Source organism: Balaenoptera borealis, assembly GCF_965194805.1.
Source record: "Balaenoptera borealis genome assembly, chromosome: 8".
Classification (NCBI taxonomy): Eukaryota; Metazoa; Chordata; class Mammalia; order Artiodactyla; family Balaenopteridae; genus Balaenoptera; species Balaenoptera borealis.
Window position 1 is genome coordinate 10,265,528 of NC_138865.1, and position 14,934 is coordinate 10,280,461.

The 14,934-nt window shown below is 35.1% G+C and overlaps 1 protein-coding gene across 6 annotated transcripts in view; it reads right to left on the bottom strand.

The window, feature by feature from the left end:
* FZD3 (frizzled class receptor 3) overlaps positions 1–14,934 on the bottom strand; it is a 102,284-nt gene that overhangs the window by 24,701 nt on the left and 62,649 nt on the right. Inside the window, exon 1 of one of the 6 annotated variants that reach the window (XM_082402785.1) lies at positions 3,548–3,709. The exons of the other annotated variants lie outside the window; for them this stretch is intronic. The gene's annotated coding sequence lies outside the window, so the exon portion shown is untranslated. Of the gene's footprint in view, positions 1–3,547; positions 3,710–14,934 lie in introns of those variants that run through there. 6 annotated transcript variants of the gene reach the window in all.

Consider the following 14,934-nt stretch of genomic DNA (forward strand, 5'->3'; position numbering starts at 1 on the left):
AATGGGACCTAATTAAACTTAAAAGCTTTTGCACAGCAAAGGAAACCATTAACAAAATGAAAAGAAAACCCACAGAATGGGAGAAAATATTTGCAAACGACGTGACCGACAAGGGATTAATCTCCAAAATATACAAACAGCTCATGCAGCTCAATATCAAAAAAAAACAAACAACCCAATCAAAAAATGGGCAGAAGATCTAAATAGACATTTCTCCAATGAAGATATACAGATGGCCAAGAGGCACATGAAGACATGCTCAACATCACTAATTATTAAAGAAATGAAAATCAAAACTACAAAGAAGTATCACCTCACACCAGTTAGAATGGCCATCATCAAAAAATCTACAAACAATAAATGCTGGAGAGGGTGTGGAGAAAAGGGAACCCTCCTACACTGTTGGTGGGAAAGTAAACTGGTACAGCCACTATGGACAACAGTATGGAGATTCCTTAAAAAACTAAAAACAGTGCTATCATATGATCCAGCAATCTCACTCCTGGGGATATATCTGGAGAAAACCATAATTCAAAAGGATATATGCACCCCAATGTTCACTGAAGCACTATTTACAATACCCAGGACATGGAAGCAACCTAAATGTCCATCGACGGAGGAATGGATAAAGAAGATGTGGTACATACATACAGTGGAATATTACTCAGCCATAAAAAAGAGCGAAATAAAGCCATTTGCAGTGACATGGATGGACCTAGAGATTGTCATACTGAGAGAAGCAAGTCAGACAGAGAAAGACAAATATATGATACTGCTTATAAGTGGAATCTAAAAAAATGGTACAAAGGAACCTATTTACAAAACAGAAACTGAGTCACAGATGTAGAAAACAAACTTATGGTTACCAAGGGGGAAAGGGGGGGAAGGATAAATTGGGAGACTGGGATTGACATCTACATACTACTATATGTAAAACAGATAACTAATAAGAACCTACTGTATAGCACAGGGAACTCTATTCAATACTCTGTAATGACCTATATGGGAACAGAAAATGAAAAAGAGTTGGATATATGTATATGTATAACTGACTCACTTTGCTGTACAGCAGAAACTAACACAACATTGTAAATCAACTATACTTCTATAAAAAAAAAATTAAAAATTAAAAAAAAAGAATCACTAAAGTAGATCACAAATAACCTTCTCATTAACAAATACAATGGCTTCTTTTTGGCTTGCTTTTTTTTTTTTCAAACACTTCTACATAGTATCAGTTATTGATGACCATCTCATACTTTACAAAACTTTCATCTTCCCAGCTTCTACGATACTGCATAGTCGGGTTTAATCTCCTAACCAGTCATTACCCTTTCTTCTTGACCTCTTACTCCTGCTCTACTATCCTTTTGTCCCCCACTACCCTCTATATAGGTGTTCTTAAAGTCACTCCTTGATTCTCTCTCTTTATACTTTCAACTTATCATTTAGACTTAGAAGTCATCTAGTCTTACTCTTTACCTAACAAATTAATTTGCTTTTAATTTAGTTGTTCTATGAATATAATCAGTACAGTGGTTATGATAAAATACAAAGTTGTCTCTTCCATGTTCAAACAGCTCTAGCCATTCTGCCCATCTGTCCTAGTTCTGTCCTCTGGAGCTATAGAGAATAAGATTAGTCAATTTAATAAGATACCCTTAAAAGAAAGAAAATTTAAAAAAAAACAAAACACTAGTATAATAACTGGGAACAAAGAGACAAAAAGACTATCCAGAAAATCCAAGAGAAACTGAAAAACAAAAAGAAACAATCAAAGGATTCAGTAACTAAGTTGGACAAGACTAATATGCAAAATTTGAATGTTTTCCTATATACCACCAATAACCAGAAAAGAAACATAATGAAAACAATTTCATTTATAATATCAACAAAAACTATAAAACACCTAGGAATAAACCTAACAAGAAAGAAAAAGAAAATAATAAAACGCTATCAAAGGACATAGAAAAAAACTGAAGTAAACGGATAAATACTCCATATTTCTATATGGAAATATTCAATGATTTAAAGATGTCAATTCAAATATCCCCCAGATTAATCCTATAAAGTTCATGCAATCCAAAAAGATCAGTAGGATTTTTCACAGAACATGGAAAGTTAAGTATATGATAAAAGTATTTCAAATAAATGGGGAAAAGATAGACTATTTAATAAGTGACGTTGAAATGGTTGGCAGTCTACCTGAAAACAAAACAATTTAGATGCCACCTCACACAATAAAGAAAAACAAAATCTAGACAGATAAAAGCAAATTATAAAAGTATGAAAAGATTTAAGAACATTTTTATAACGGGTACAGAAGGCCCTTTTTAAAGAGTAATATGAAATAAAGAAGTTAAAAAAGGAAAAGATGGACAGTTTTGATTATTAAAAACTTAAAACTTCTGCAGAACAAGAAACCATAAGTCAAATTAATAGACTAATAGTTATCTAAGAATATTAACTGTGTTATCCATCAATAAAGTAAAAAGAAATGGAAGGAATTAATGAAGATAAAAGAAGAAATTAAGTAATTTCAAGACCAAAAAACAAATTAATAAACCCTAAACTTCAATATTTGAAAAAAAAATTCTCTAGCCTGATCAAAACAACAAAGGGACAAAAACAGCAAATACACACACACACATGCACACACATATACACGCACACACACACAGAGAAATGATAATAAGTACAAAATTACAAAGAGAACAAAACTAAAATAATCTTAAGAGATTACATTGCTCAATGCCATTTCAATAAACTTAAAAATTAATGGGGGCTTCCCTGGTGGCACAGTGGTTAAGAATCTGCCTGCTAATGCATGGGACACGGGTTCGAGCCCTGGTCTGGGAAGATCCCACATGCCGCGGACTGGCTAGGCCTGTGCGCCACAGCTACTGAGCCTGCGTGTCTGGAGCCTGTGCTCCGCAACAAGAGAGGCCGCGATAGTGAGAAGCCCCGCGCACTGCAATGAAGAGTGGCCCCCGCTTGCCGCAACTAGAGGAAGCCCTCACACAGAAACGAAGACCCGATACAGCCATAAATAAATAAATAAATAAATAATAATTAAAGGTGCTAATAATTTAAAAAAAAAATTAATGAAAACAAATGACAGAAAAATATTTAAAAAACTGATTCCAGAAGCAAGAACACTGCACCTAACTCAACATAACTCTATAAAACAATAAAACTATATATGTCTCATTTATGAACTTGTATGCAAACAGAATTCAACAGCAAATTCAAAGAATAAGTCATGACCAAATATAGAAATGCAAGGACAGTTCAATATTAGGAAACTGATTTATAAATTCAACACATTGTTGGATCAACAGGAAAATATATACAATCATTTTCACGTATGCCAAAAAGGTGTTTGATAAAATTAAGAATCTATTCTTGGCTTTTAAATACTGTAATAAAATACATATAGATGATGAATAAGCTCTTAAGGTGACAAAATAATTCTATCATGCTTAACGGGAACACCAAAGGCACTAAATATTTGCATTAAAGTCAGGAATACAAGAAGAGTATTTACCACCACCACTCTTTCGTTTTTTTCTGGTGAGCTTATTTTCTTTTTCCTTTTTAAAATTTTTGTTGGAGCATAGTTGCTTTACAATGTTGTGTTAGTTTCTACTGCACAGCAGAGTCAATCAGCCATATGTATACACATATCCCCTCTTTTTTGGATTTCCTTCCCATTTAGGTCACCACCACCAATCTTAACCTTGTTTCAACAGTTCTAACAGACTGCAATTAAACAAAAGAAATAAATTAAGGGTATAAAAACTACGAAGAGGGAGATACAATTATTGTTATTTATAAATAATAATAATTTTATTCCTGGAAAAGCTGAGAATAAAGTAAAAACTATTATATATCATAAGCAAGGTCACTAGGTAAAAAGTAAAATACAGAAATCATATATACATATATACGATCATATATATATGTTAGTAGGTAAAAGAAAGAAAAGTCTTCATTTGCCATTGTTATGGGTCCTCCTAAAATTCACATGTTGAAACCCTAACTCCCAGTACCTCAGAATGTGATTTATTAGAGATAGAGCCTTTAAAGAGGTAATTAAGGTTAAATGAGGTTATATGGGTGAGCCCTGAACCAATCTGATTGACGTCCTTATAAGAAGAGGAAATTTGGACACATAGATACCAGGAATGCACCATGTGAGAAAAGATCATATGAGGAAAAAGACCACCAGAAAAAACCATGTGAGGAAATACTAAGAGAGTGGCCCCCCACAAGCCAAGAGGAAAGGCCTCAGAGGAAATGGACTATGCTGGCACCTTGATCTTAGACTTCCAGTCTCCAAAACTGTGAGAAAATAAATTTCTGTTGTTTAAGCCACCCAGTCTGTGGTACCTTGTTATGGTAGCCCTAGCAAACAAATACAACCATAATAACAAAAGAGATAAAACACCTAGGAATACATTTAATAAGAAAAATGAGTGATGTATTTGAAGAAGCTTTAAAACATATTTCCTTTAAAATGTTCTTTGCTAGAAAGAATCACTATCATAAAAATGCAAAATCTCCTTGATTTAGTCATAAATTTGAACACAATTCCAATAAAAATACCAACATAGTTATCTGAATTAAACAGGATGATACTAAATTTCATACAGAAAAACAAACAAGACTTAACAGGAAAATGCTGAAAGAGAAGAGAAATAGATCATTAAGCTTTAATAAAATTGTGTTATACTGGGGCATAGGCAAACAGTTTTAGTATTTATTTTATGTGATATTTCAAACCATTCATAAAAAGATGAATTATTCAACAAACGGATTCTAGATAAGCATCTAGAAAAAAATAACACTGAAGCCATACCATATCTCATACCAAGATGAATTCCAAGTAGATAAAAAATTCAAATGTAAAAAAAAAAATTAACAACAAAAAAGAAGCCATTAGGTTCAAGATGAAAGCACTTATATATTTGGGGTGGAGAATGACTTTCTAGGTATGACACAAAATCTAGAAGCTGTAAAAGTAATCATAGCCAAATCTGTCTACATAAAGTCCCGACATTTCTGCATGGCCACAACACTCAAAAGACAATTTAAAAGCTCACATAAAATTGCTGTGAAAAATTGTTGCAAAAGATATATTGTTAAATTATGGTAGATAAAAGGGCTAATTTTGTTAATAAATAAAGAACTACAAATACAGTCCCCTCCCTTGGTATCTTTGGGGGACTGGTTTCAGGACCTCTCATGGATACCAAATTCCGCAGATGCTCAAATCCCTCATATAAAATGCACAGTATTCTCATTTAACCTACACACATCCACCTGTGTGCATTAAATAATTTCTAGATTACTTATAATACCTAATACAATATAAATGTCATGTAAATAGTTGTAAATACAATGTATTGATAAATAGTTGCTGGTGCACGGCAAGTTTAAGTTTTGCTTTTTGCAACTTCCTGGAATTTTTTTTCCCAGATATTTTTCATCTGGGGTTGGATGAATCCACGGATGCAGAACCCATGGATATGGAGGGCCGACTGTAAATATAAGTCCACCACCTAAAGAAAAATAGGCAAAAGATATCGATAGCTTGCAGAAAATGAAATCTAAATATAAGAGCTCAGTCTCACTCACAGTTTAAAAAAATTAAAATTACATGCTAATTCTATTTTTTAGCCTATCAGATAAGTCTCATAGGCCATTTTATTAGCAAATGTGTGGTAAAATATACAGTCGACCCTTGAACAACACGGGTTTGAACTGCACAGACCACTTATACACAGATTTTTTTCAATAAATACATACTACAGTACTAAAAAGTTATACAGAGATTTTCCACTACATGGGGGGTCAGCATCCCTAACCCTTGCATTGTTCAAGGTTCAGCTGTAGTCTCATATATTGGAGATGGTAACAGAAATTCATACAACCTCTATAAAAAACAATTTAGTAATGTTTATCAAAATTATACCTTTTATGAAACTAATACATGTCAATTATATCTCAATAAAATATTACAATCATTGATAAAGCAATCCTTCTAAAAATTTATGATACAACTATATCACATATATGTAAATCTGTTCATACATAAACAGATTGTTTGCAATAGCAAAATATTAGAAACAATGTGGTTTATTCAGTCAGTGGCATATTATGAGGTCATAAAAAACATTAAGGAAGCCTTTTCTCTTTAGGTATTGATCTCTAACATATACTGTTAAATGACAAAAGCAAGATGAAGTGTGTAAAGTAGTTACTACTGAGTAAAAAAGAGGGAGACAAAGAATATACTTGCTTTTCAGAAACAGAAATATAGATCAGTGGAACACGATAGAGAGCCCAGAGATAAACCCACGCACATATGGTCACCTTATCTTTGATAAAGGAGGCAAGAATATACAATGGAGAAAAGACAGCCTCTTCAATAAGTGATGCTGGGAAAACTGGACAGCTACATGTAAAAGAATGAAATTAGAACACTCCCTAACACCATACACAAAAATAAACTCAAAATGGATTAAAGACCTAAATGTAAGGCCAGACACTATAAAACACTCAGAGGAAAACATAGAGAACACTCTATGACATAAATCACAGCAAGACCCTTTTTGACCCACCTCCTAGAGAAATGGAAAAAAAAATAAACAAATGGGATTTAATAAAACTTAAAAGCTTTTACACAGCAAAGGAAACCATAAACAAGACGAAAAGACAACCCTCAGAATGGGAGAAAATATTTGCAAATGAAGCAATGGACAAAGGATTAATCTCCAAATTATACAAGCAGCTCATGCAGCTCAATATCAAAAAACTAAACAACCCAATCCCAAAATGGGCAGAAGACCTAAATCAACATTTCTCCAAAGAAGACATACAGATTGCCAACAAACACATGAAAGGATGCTCAACATCACTAATCACTGGAGAAATGCAAAACAAAACTACAATAAGGTATCACCTCACACCAGTCAGAATGACCATCATCAAAAAATCTACAAACAATAAATGCTGCAGAGGGTGTGGAGAAAAGGGAACACGCTTGCACTGTTGGTGGGAATGTAAATTGATACAGCCACTATGGAGAACAGTATGGAGGTTCCTTAAAAAACTAAAAATAGAACTACCATATGACCCAGCAATCCCACTACTGTGCATATACCCTGAGAAAACCATAATTCAAAAAGAGTCATGTACCACAATGCTCACTGCAGCACTATTTACAATAGCCAGGACATGGAAGCAACCTAAATGCCCATCAACAGATGAATGGATAAAGGAGAAGTGGCACATATATACAATGGAATATTACTCAGCCATAAAAAGAAATGAAATTGAACTATTTGTAGTGAGGTGGATGGACCTAAAGTCTGTCCTACAGAGTGAAGTAAGTCAGAAAGAGAAAAACAAATACCGTATGCTAACACATATATATGGAATCTAGTAAAAAAAAATGGTTCTGACAAACCCAGGGGCAGGACAGGAATAAAAACGCAGACATAGAGAATGGACTTGAGCACATGGGGAGGGGGAAGGGTAAGCTGAGACGAAGTGAGAGAGTAGCACTGACATATATACACTACCAAATGTAAAATAGATAGCTAGTGGGAAGCAGCTGCATCGCACAAGGAGATCAGCTCGGTGCTTTATCCCACCTAGAGGGGTGGGATAAGGAAGGTGGGAGGGAGATACAAGAGGGAGGGGATATGGGGATATATGTATGCATATAGCTGATTCACTTTGTTATATAGCAGAAACTAACACAACATTGTAAAGCAATTATACTCCAATAAAGATGTTAAATAAAAAAGAGAAAAAAAAAGAAACAGAGACACAGATGTAGAGAGCAAATGTATGGACACCAAAGGGGGAAAGCGGGGGGGGGGGGGCAGCAATGATGGTGGTGGGATGAATTGGGAGATTGGGATTGACATATACACACTAATATGTATAAAACAGAATAAGAACCTGCTGTATAATAAATAAATAAATAAGAAAAAAAAGAACCTACTTGCTTTTATATACATAAACATCTCTGAAATGATACACAGATTCTTTGTAACATTCAAGTTATCCTTGAAAAGGGTACTGGGAAACTGGGAAATACAGGTATAAACAGAGGGGAGACCTTTTCCCATATACTTATGTAACTTTGGGGTTTTAAACCACATGAATATATTATCTTTTTAAAAATTTTAAGAATAAAAGAAGTACAGAGAACTTAATTTTTTTTTTAAGTATGAGCATTCCAAATACAAAAATAAGAGTTGGGTGGCATATGAGGAAATATCTTCATTGTTGGGGAGGGGGAATACAAATTGGTATAATCTTTCTGGCACATAATCTTGTAATACTTATCAAAAATTTAAATGTGTACACCATTTAATCCAGAAATTCTATTTCAAGAAATACACCCTAAAGAAATAATAGATTAATAATAGGGGATTACTTAAATATGGTGCATCCAAATAACCAAATAAGTAGCCATTCAGAAATGATAATGTAAAGTGAAAAAAGGAAGTAACAGACAGTGGTGTGCTGGTAAATGTTTAACTGGCTTTCTAGATGAAGGGAAGCCCTGGTTTGTAGCATCTGCCACTTTCTGTGGTATAAATACACCAACCATGGCTATTTCAAGCTACCAAAGTGATATCACTGAACGTGAAGTCATGTAGAAATGTGCACAACTGTCTCTTGTGAGCCAGCCCTAGTATGCTACTAGGTGTCGACTACTGTATCAAATATAATCACATTTTTGTTTTAAGATTATACGTAATATCCATAACACAACATATTATTTATACATATATCAAATATGACTTTTTGGTGTGTTTTGTTACATACCACCATGCATTGTTCTGGTCATCTATTGCTGTGTAAGAAACCACATCAAAATGGTTTTAATGGCTTAAAACAAAAATTTATTATCTCTAACAGTTCTGTGAGTTGACTAGGCTCAGCTGGGTGACTTTCACTTAGGTTCTCACATGTAGTTGTAGTCAGACGACAGCTGGGGCTAGAATCATCTGAATGTAAGACAGAGCTGGACATACATATAAAGATGACTTCTTCACTCAAATGTCTGGCATCTTAACTAGCACTGCTGGAAAGGTGGGAGCTGGCTAGGGATCTCTCTCCATCCTTCCTTCCCTTCATGCAGCCTTTCCATATATGACTAGATTGGGAGTCCATACATCTTGTGGTTTAAGAGCAGTCTGACTTCTTACTAGAGGCTGGTTTCTCCCAGAGCAAGCATTCCAACAGACCTGGCAAAAGCCGAAGTCTTTTTATGACTTAGTCTCAAGGTCATGCAGAATCACTTCTGCTGCATTCTACTAATCAAAAGCAAGTCACAGGGCCAGCCCAATTCAAGGAAAGGGACCACACAAGAGCAAGAAGTGTGGTTCACTGGCTAGAGGCAAGGGGTGGGGTGCATATGTAAACAGTAGCTACCAAAATGATACAAAAATATACAGGAAAATGTAAATAGTGATGGGGAAGTGTGTTTTTCCTCTGAGCATGTTCTTACAATAATTTTTCCTGATATTTTGAAATGTCTTAAAGTGGAGAAAACCATATATATATAATCAACATTTATAAAACATATTTAACCAGGAAAACTTTTATCGTATTAACAGAATGCCAAAAGCTTATGATACAATGTAAATTTGGATTAGCCGATATCAATAAATGTTCTGCAGATGAATTACCCTAAAACTATCAAAAAATTATATTGATATTTAATACATAGTATACAGTGAGTATCACAAATATTTAAAGTAAGCTACATAAACAGATCAATGATCAACTAGATGGAAAACATGATGAATTAACTGTAAATGAATCAATGCACAGGACTTATATTCTGCACTGACACACACACACACACACCTTCTTGCGATTTCTTGCATTCTCTGCTTTGGCACACTGCTTCTTAAAGATAGATTTTCACATAGTGTTAAGAAAGAACAAATACATATAGTATGTAAAATGGGTTAAAACATGCAAAGTACTTAGAACTTACTTGACACCTCATAAATGCTCAAACATGTGGTACTACATGAAGCACTACTGTCCCAGAAGATACTAAAAGGTAATCCATAATAAGATAGTCTGTGGTAAAATAAAATTTGGATATTATAACCCCCTCTTGGAGATTCACATGTACGTTCATATAATATTAAAGGCTCTGAGAAGTGCTGAAGAAACTGTTTATCTTTGTTTATCCTAGTGTTTCCTATGCCGCTATACACTTAAATTTCCCCATCTGAAAATTAAGGGGTTGGAATAGGCAAAGTCATTCATCCTATTAATCTTGAAAAAGTTTCTAGGGGAATTAAAGACTAGTTTTTATTATGTCCAATTTTACTCCAAAAGTTATTTTCCTTTTCCATGATTTAAAAACCTACAGTACTAGCTAAGATGTACATGTGAACATGATTATATACATTTTTTTTATTGTAAACATTTTTTTGATTCACAAAAAAGGAAAAGTTCCTATAAAAGTTGAGGGAGAGGGAATTCCCCAGTGGTCTAGCGGTTAAGACTCCAGGCTCCCAAAGCAGGGGGCTGGGGTTCGATCCCTGGTCAGGGAACTAGATCCTGCATGCCGCCAACTAAAGACCCAGCGCAGCCAAATAAATAAACAAATATATACTAAAAAAAAAAAAGTGGAGGGAGGAAAGGGGAAGAATGTGACCATTGAGAAGCATTCTTCAAATCACATCTGCTTATATCCAATGAACAGTGATAAAACAATGAATGAGTGAAGAAAAACAATTATTTGTAAATGTAAAGATGCGGCTTACAGAAACAATACAATGAAAAGGAACGTCAAGAATCTAAAAATTAAAGCTAGTAAAGTTGTAATCAAAGAAGTATAGAGGGAGATTTAATCAGAGTTGAGCACTGAATTAGAGGTACTGTGTGATGTGAAAAGACCACTGTCCAGAGCAATGTGACCTCTATATATTAAATAGGGGGTCTGAACTTAAAGACTTCGGGGTTGCCTTCAATTCCAGATGATTGATCATCTGTAGTCTAAAACACTCTTCTTCAGAGATCTTATAGATACAGTCAAATCCCTTTGTTTTTTTTTGTTTGTTTGTTTTGTTTTGTTTTTAATTTTTATGGCTGTGTTGGGTCTTCGTTTCTGTGCGAGGGCTTTCTCTAGTTGTGGCAAGTGGGGGCCACTCTTCATTGCGGTGCGCGGGCCTCTCACTATCGCGGCCTCTCTTGTTGCGGAGCACAGGCTCCAGGCGCGCAGGCTCAGTAGTTGTGGCTCACGGGCCTAGTTGCTCTGTGGCATGTGGGATCTTCCCAGACCAGGGCTCGAACCCGTGTCCCCCGCATCGGCAGGCAGATTCTCAACCACTGCGCCACCAGGGAAGCCCCCCTTTGTTTTATATACGTGGAATCAAAGTCTAGGGAAGTGAATTGATTTGCTCAAGGTCACGTAGCTAATTAATTTAGTCACTTAAATACTGAGTGCCTACAATGTCCTGGTAAAGTGATATAACTATAAATGAGTCAGAAAATTCCCTGTCCTTTAGAGTTTACATTCTAGGGAGGGATGGGAGCAGGGTGACGATGGAATGTTGTCAACAAACAAGGAAATAAAGAAATCTTTTAATTTCAGGTAGTAATAAACTCAGAACTAAAGCAGGGTAGGGAATAGCATTTAGGATGCAGTATAGTAGATGGGGCATGTATCAAAGTGGTTAGAAAGGCTTCTCCAAGGACTTAACAATTAAGCAGGGATTTGAACTATATTGTGCAGTAAGAGTATTTCAAGAAGGAACAGCAATAACAATAATCCTGACAGAACAAATTTGTTGTCTCTGAAGAACAATAACATGGAAACCAGCGTGACTAGAGCTGAGGATGCAAGGAGGAGAACAGTACAAAATAAGTCAAGGAAGTAGGAAGGGGCCAAATTACATATGGCCCTGCAGGCAACATTAAGAATTTTGGGTTTTATTCTAAGACTAATAGGAAGCCCAATATTGGAGAGTTTTGTTTAAAGGTGCAACAAAATCTCATTTATGTTTTTAAAAGATCGCCCTGGCTACTGTGTTGGAAATAAATTGTAAAGGAACAAGAAAAGAAGCAGGAAGATGAATTGGAAGCCCACTGTGGAAGTATCAGATAGCTTGGACTAAGGTAGAAGTGGAGGTGGTGATAAATTAATGGATTGAGTGTGATGAGGTATGTGAGAAAGGGAGGCTCAAAGATGGCTCCAAATATGAGTCTGAGCAACACATGAATGGTAATACCATTTACTGAATGGAAAGAACTGGGGATAGGATGCAGGAAGCAGGTTTAAGGAGAAAAATTAAGAATTCTATTTTAGACATGTTAAGTTGGAAATGTCACATAAATAGATATATGTCTGGAGCTCAGAAACAAAGTTGAGCTATATAATCTAAAATATGGGACTGGATAAGTTTACCCAGAAAAGGAGGAGGGGAGAAAAAGAGAGCCTAGGGAAAAACCACATCTTGTAACTTCTACAGTGCTTTGAAACTGCACTGTATTGTGTTTCATAGATTAGAAATACTGTCCACATAACAGAAATGCTTGAATTACAGGGAAGGAGTGCTAAAAACAAAATTAGTAATAACAGCAACAACCAAAACCATCAATTAGACAAGACAGTACAGAGGAGAATTGGAGGACACAGGGTTGCAACATGGAACATTTTGTATTATAAGGTTCTGGTTAAAGTCAAACTCCTAGGGAAGACAAGTCAGTACCTGCCATGATAAGGATACAGTGAGAAAGCAACTCAAGCAACACCTATTTTGTGAATGTGCTATTGGTAAAGAGTGTTGGAGCCAGAAGGCCAAGATACTGGGGAAGAATGCAAGTTATTGCTATAAGGAAAGGAGTTTTGCCTTATAAATAAGGAAAAAGAAAGAGGAAGGAGAATGCATTATTATCTGGTTGTAAGTCACACAAGGAACACACAAAAATGCAGGCAGTTAGTATGTAAAACAGAACATGTACTAGCTAGAAAGGCAAAACCCACTAAAGAAAAATATTTAAATAAAGGAAAAGGAATACAACATTCAGTTTTTATTTTAAAATATCCCTATAATGAACTGAATGCCTATAGACCTTTTTTTGGGGGGGAGGGGGCGGAATCCACTAAATATCTTAGTTCCTTATATAATTAATATGGACAAATGAAAAACTTCAAAGTATTCTTTTGTAACTGTCCTTTGAAAATACTATATTCCTATTGATGTTAAAATATACCACCTTGCACATGAAAAGATGCTCAACATCACTAATTATTATAGAAATGCAAATCAAAACTACAATGAGGTATCACCTCACACCAGTGAGAATGGCCATCATCAAAAAGTCTACAGACAACAAATGCTGGAGAGGGTGTGCAGAAAAGGGAACCCTCCTACACTCTTGGTGGGAATGTAAATTGGTACAGCCACTATGGACAACAGTATGGAAGTTCCTTAAAAAACTAAAAATAGAACTACCATATGATCCAGCAACTCCACTCCTGAGCATATATCTGGGAAATACCAAAATTCAAAAAGATACATGCACCCTAATGTTCATTGCAGCACTGTTTAAAATAGCCAAGACATGGAAGCAACCTAAATGTCCATCGACAGAGGAATGGATAAAGAAGAAGTGGTACATATATACAATGGAATATTATTCAGCCATAAAAAAGAGCGAAATAATGCCATTTGCAGCAACATGGATGAACCTAGAGATTATTATACTAACTGAAGTAAGTCAGAGAAAGACAAGTATCACATGATATCACTTATATGTGGAATCTAAAAATATGATACAAATGAACTTATTTACAAAACAGACTCATAGACTTTGAAAATAAACTTATGGTTACCAAAGGGGAAAGGTGGGAAAGAGGGATAAATTGGGAGCTTGGGATTAACATATACACACTACTATATAAAAAATAATCAACAAGGACCTACTGTATAGCACAGGGAACTCTACTCAATATTCTGTGATAACCTATATGGGAAAAGAATCTGAAAAAGAATGGATATATGTATATGCGTAAATGAATCACTTTGCTGTACACCTGAAACTAACACAACATTATAAATCAACTATACTCCAATATAAAATAAAAATTAAATTAAAAAAATACCACCTTAACAATTGAAAAAACTCATGATATATTTTTTTGCTCTATTTACTGGGAACTGAAGGAGAATCCCAGGCAGAGAAAGGAGACAATCAGCATCCACTGCAAGCCCTATACTTGATCACTGTCCTTTTTCTACAACAGCCTGGCTAGCTGTGAACAGCCTATATTCCCTATCTTCTGAACAACGGATCTTCACTAACACCACTCTAATTTTAATCAACAGAATTTTGCAATATGACTTTATTCTGTCACAACATGGAAAATATTTTCCTGACTTTTGTTTTCCCAGTTTAGATCCATACTCCACCAAAGACCCTGGGGCTTAAATTCTTTTTAATTAAAAAAAAAGTCTTGCAGAAGAAGAAAACCACCAAGGGCATATTTATGGTTATTGTGGTGCCCCAATTATTGTTTCTGAGATTCTGGCTTTGAATCAGGTCAGCAGAGTCCCTGGCTTCTTTCCCTATCAAGTGGAATCTATCCTTTACTAATGGAGACACATATTGTATTAGATTTGTTTTCATTAAAAAAATTTTTCATTACAAAATGTTGTCTTATATTGAGGCTGTGGTCATCTAAAGCCCACATAAAAATAAACTATTGATTGGGCTCATGCAGAGTCTGTCATGTTGATAAGTGACAACAGTTCTGGAATGGAGGTCTTTGGATTCCAAATTTTGTGCCCTTATTACACTATATAGGCTTTATCTGCCTTTACTGTTATTCTGCTTTGAAAACTCACATACTCACCTTATCAGATATAAAGACCTATCAGA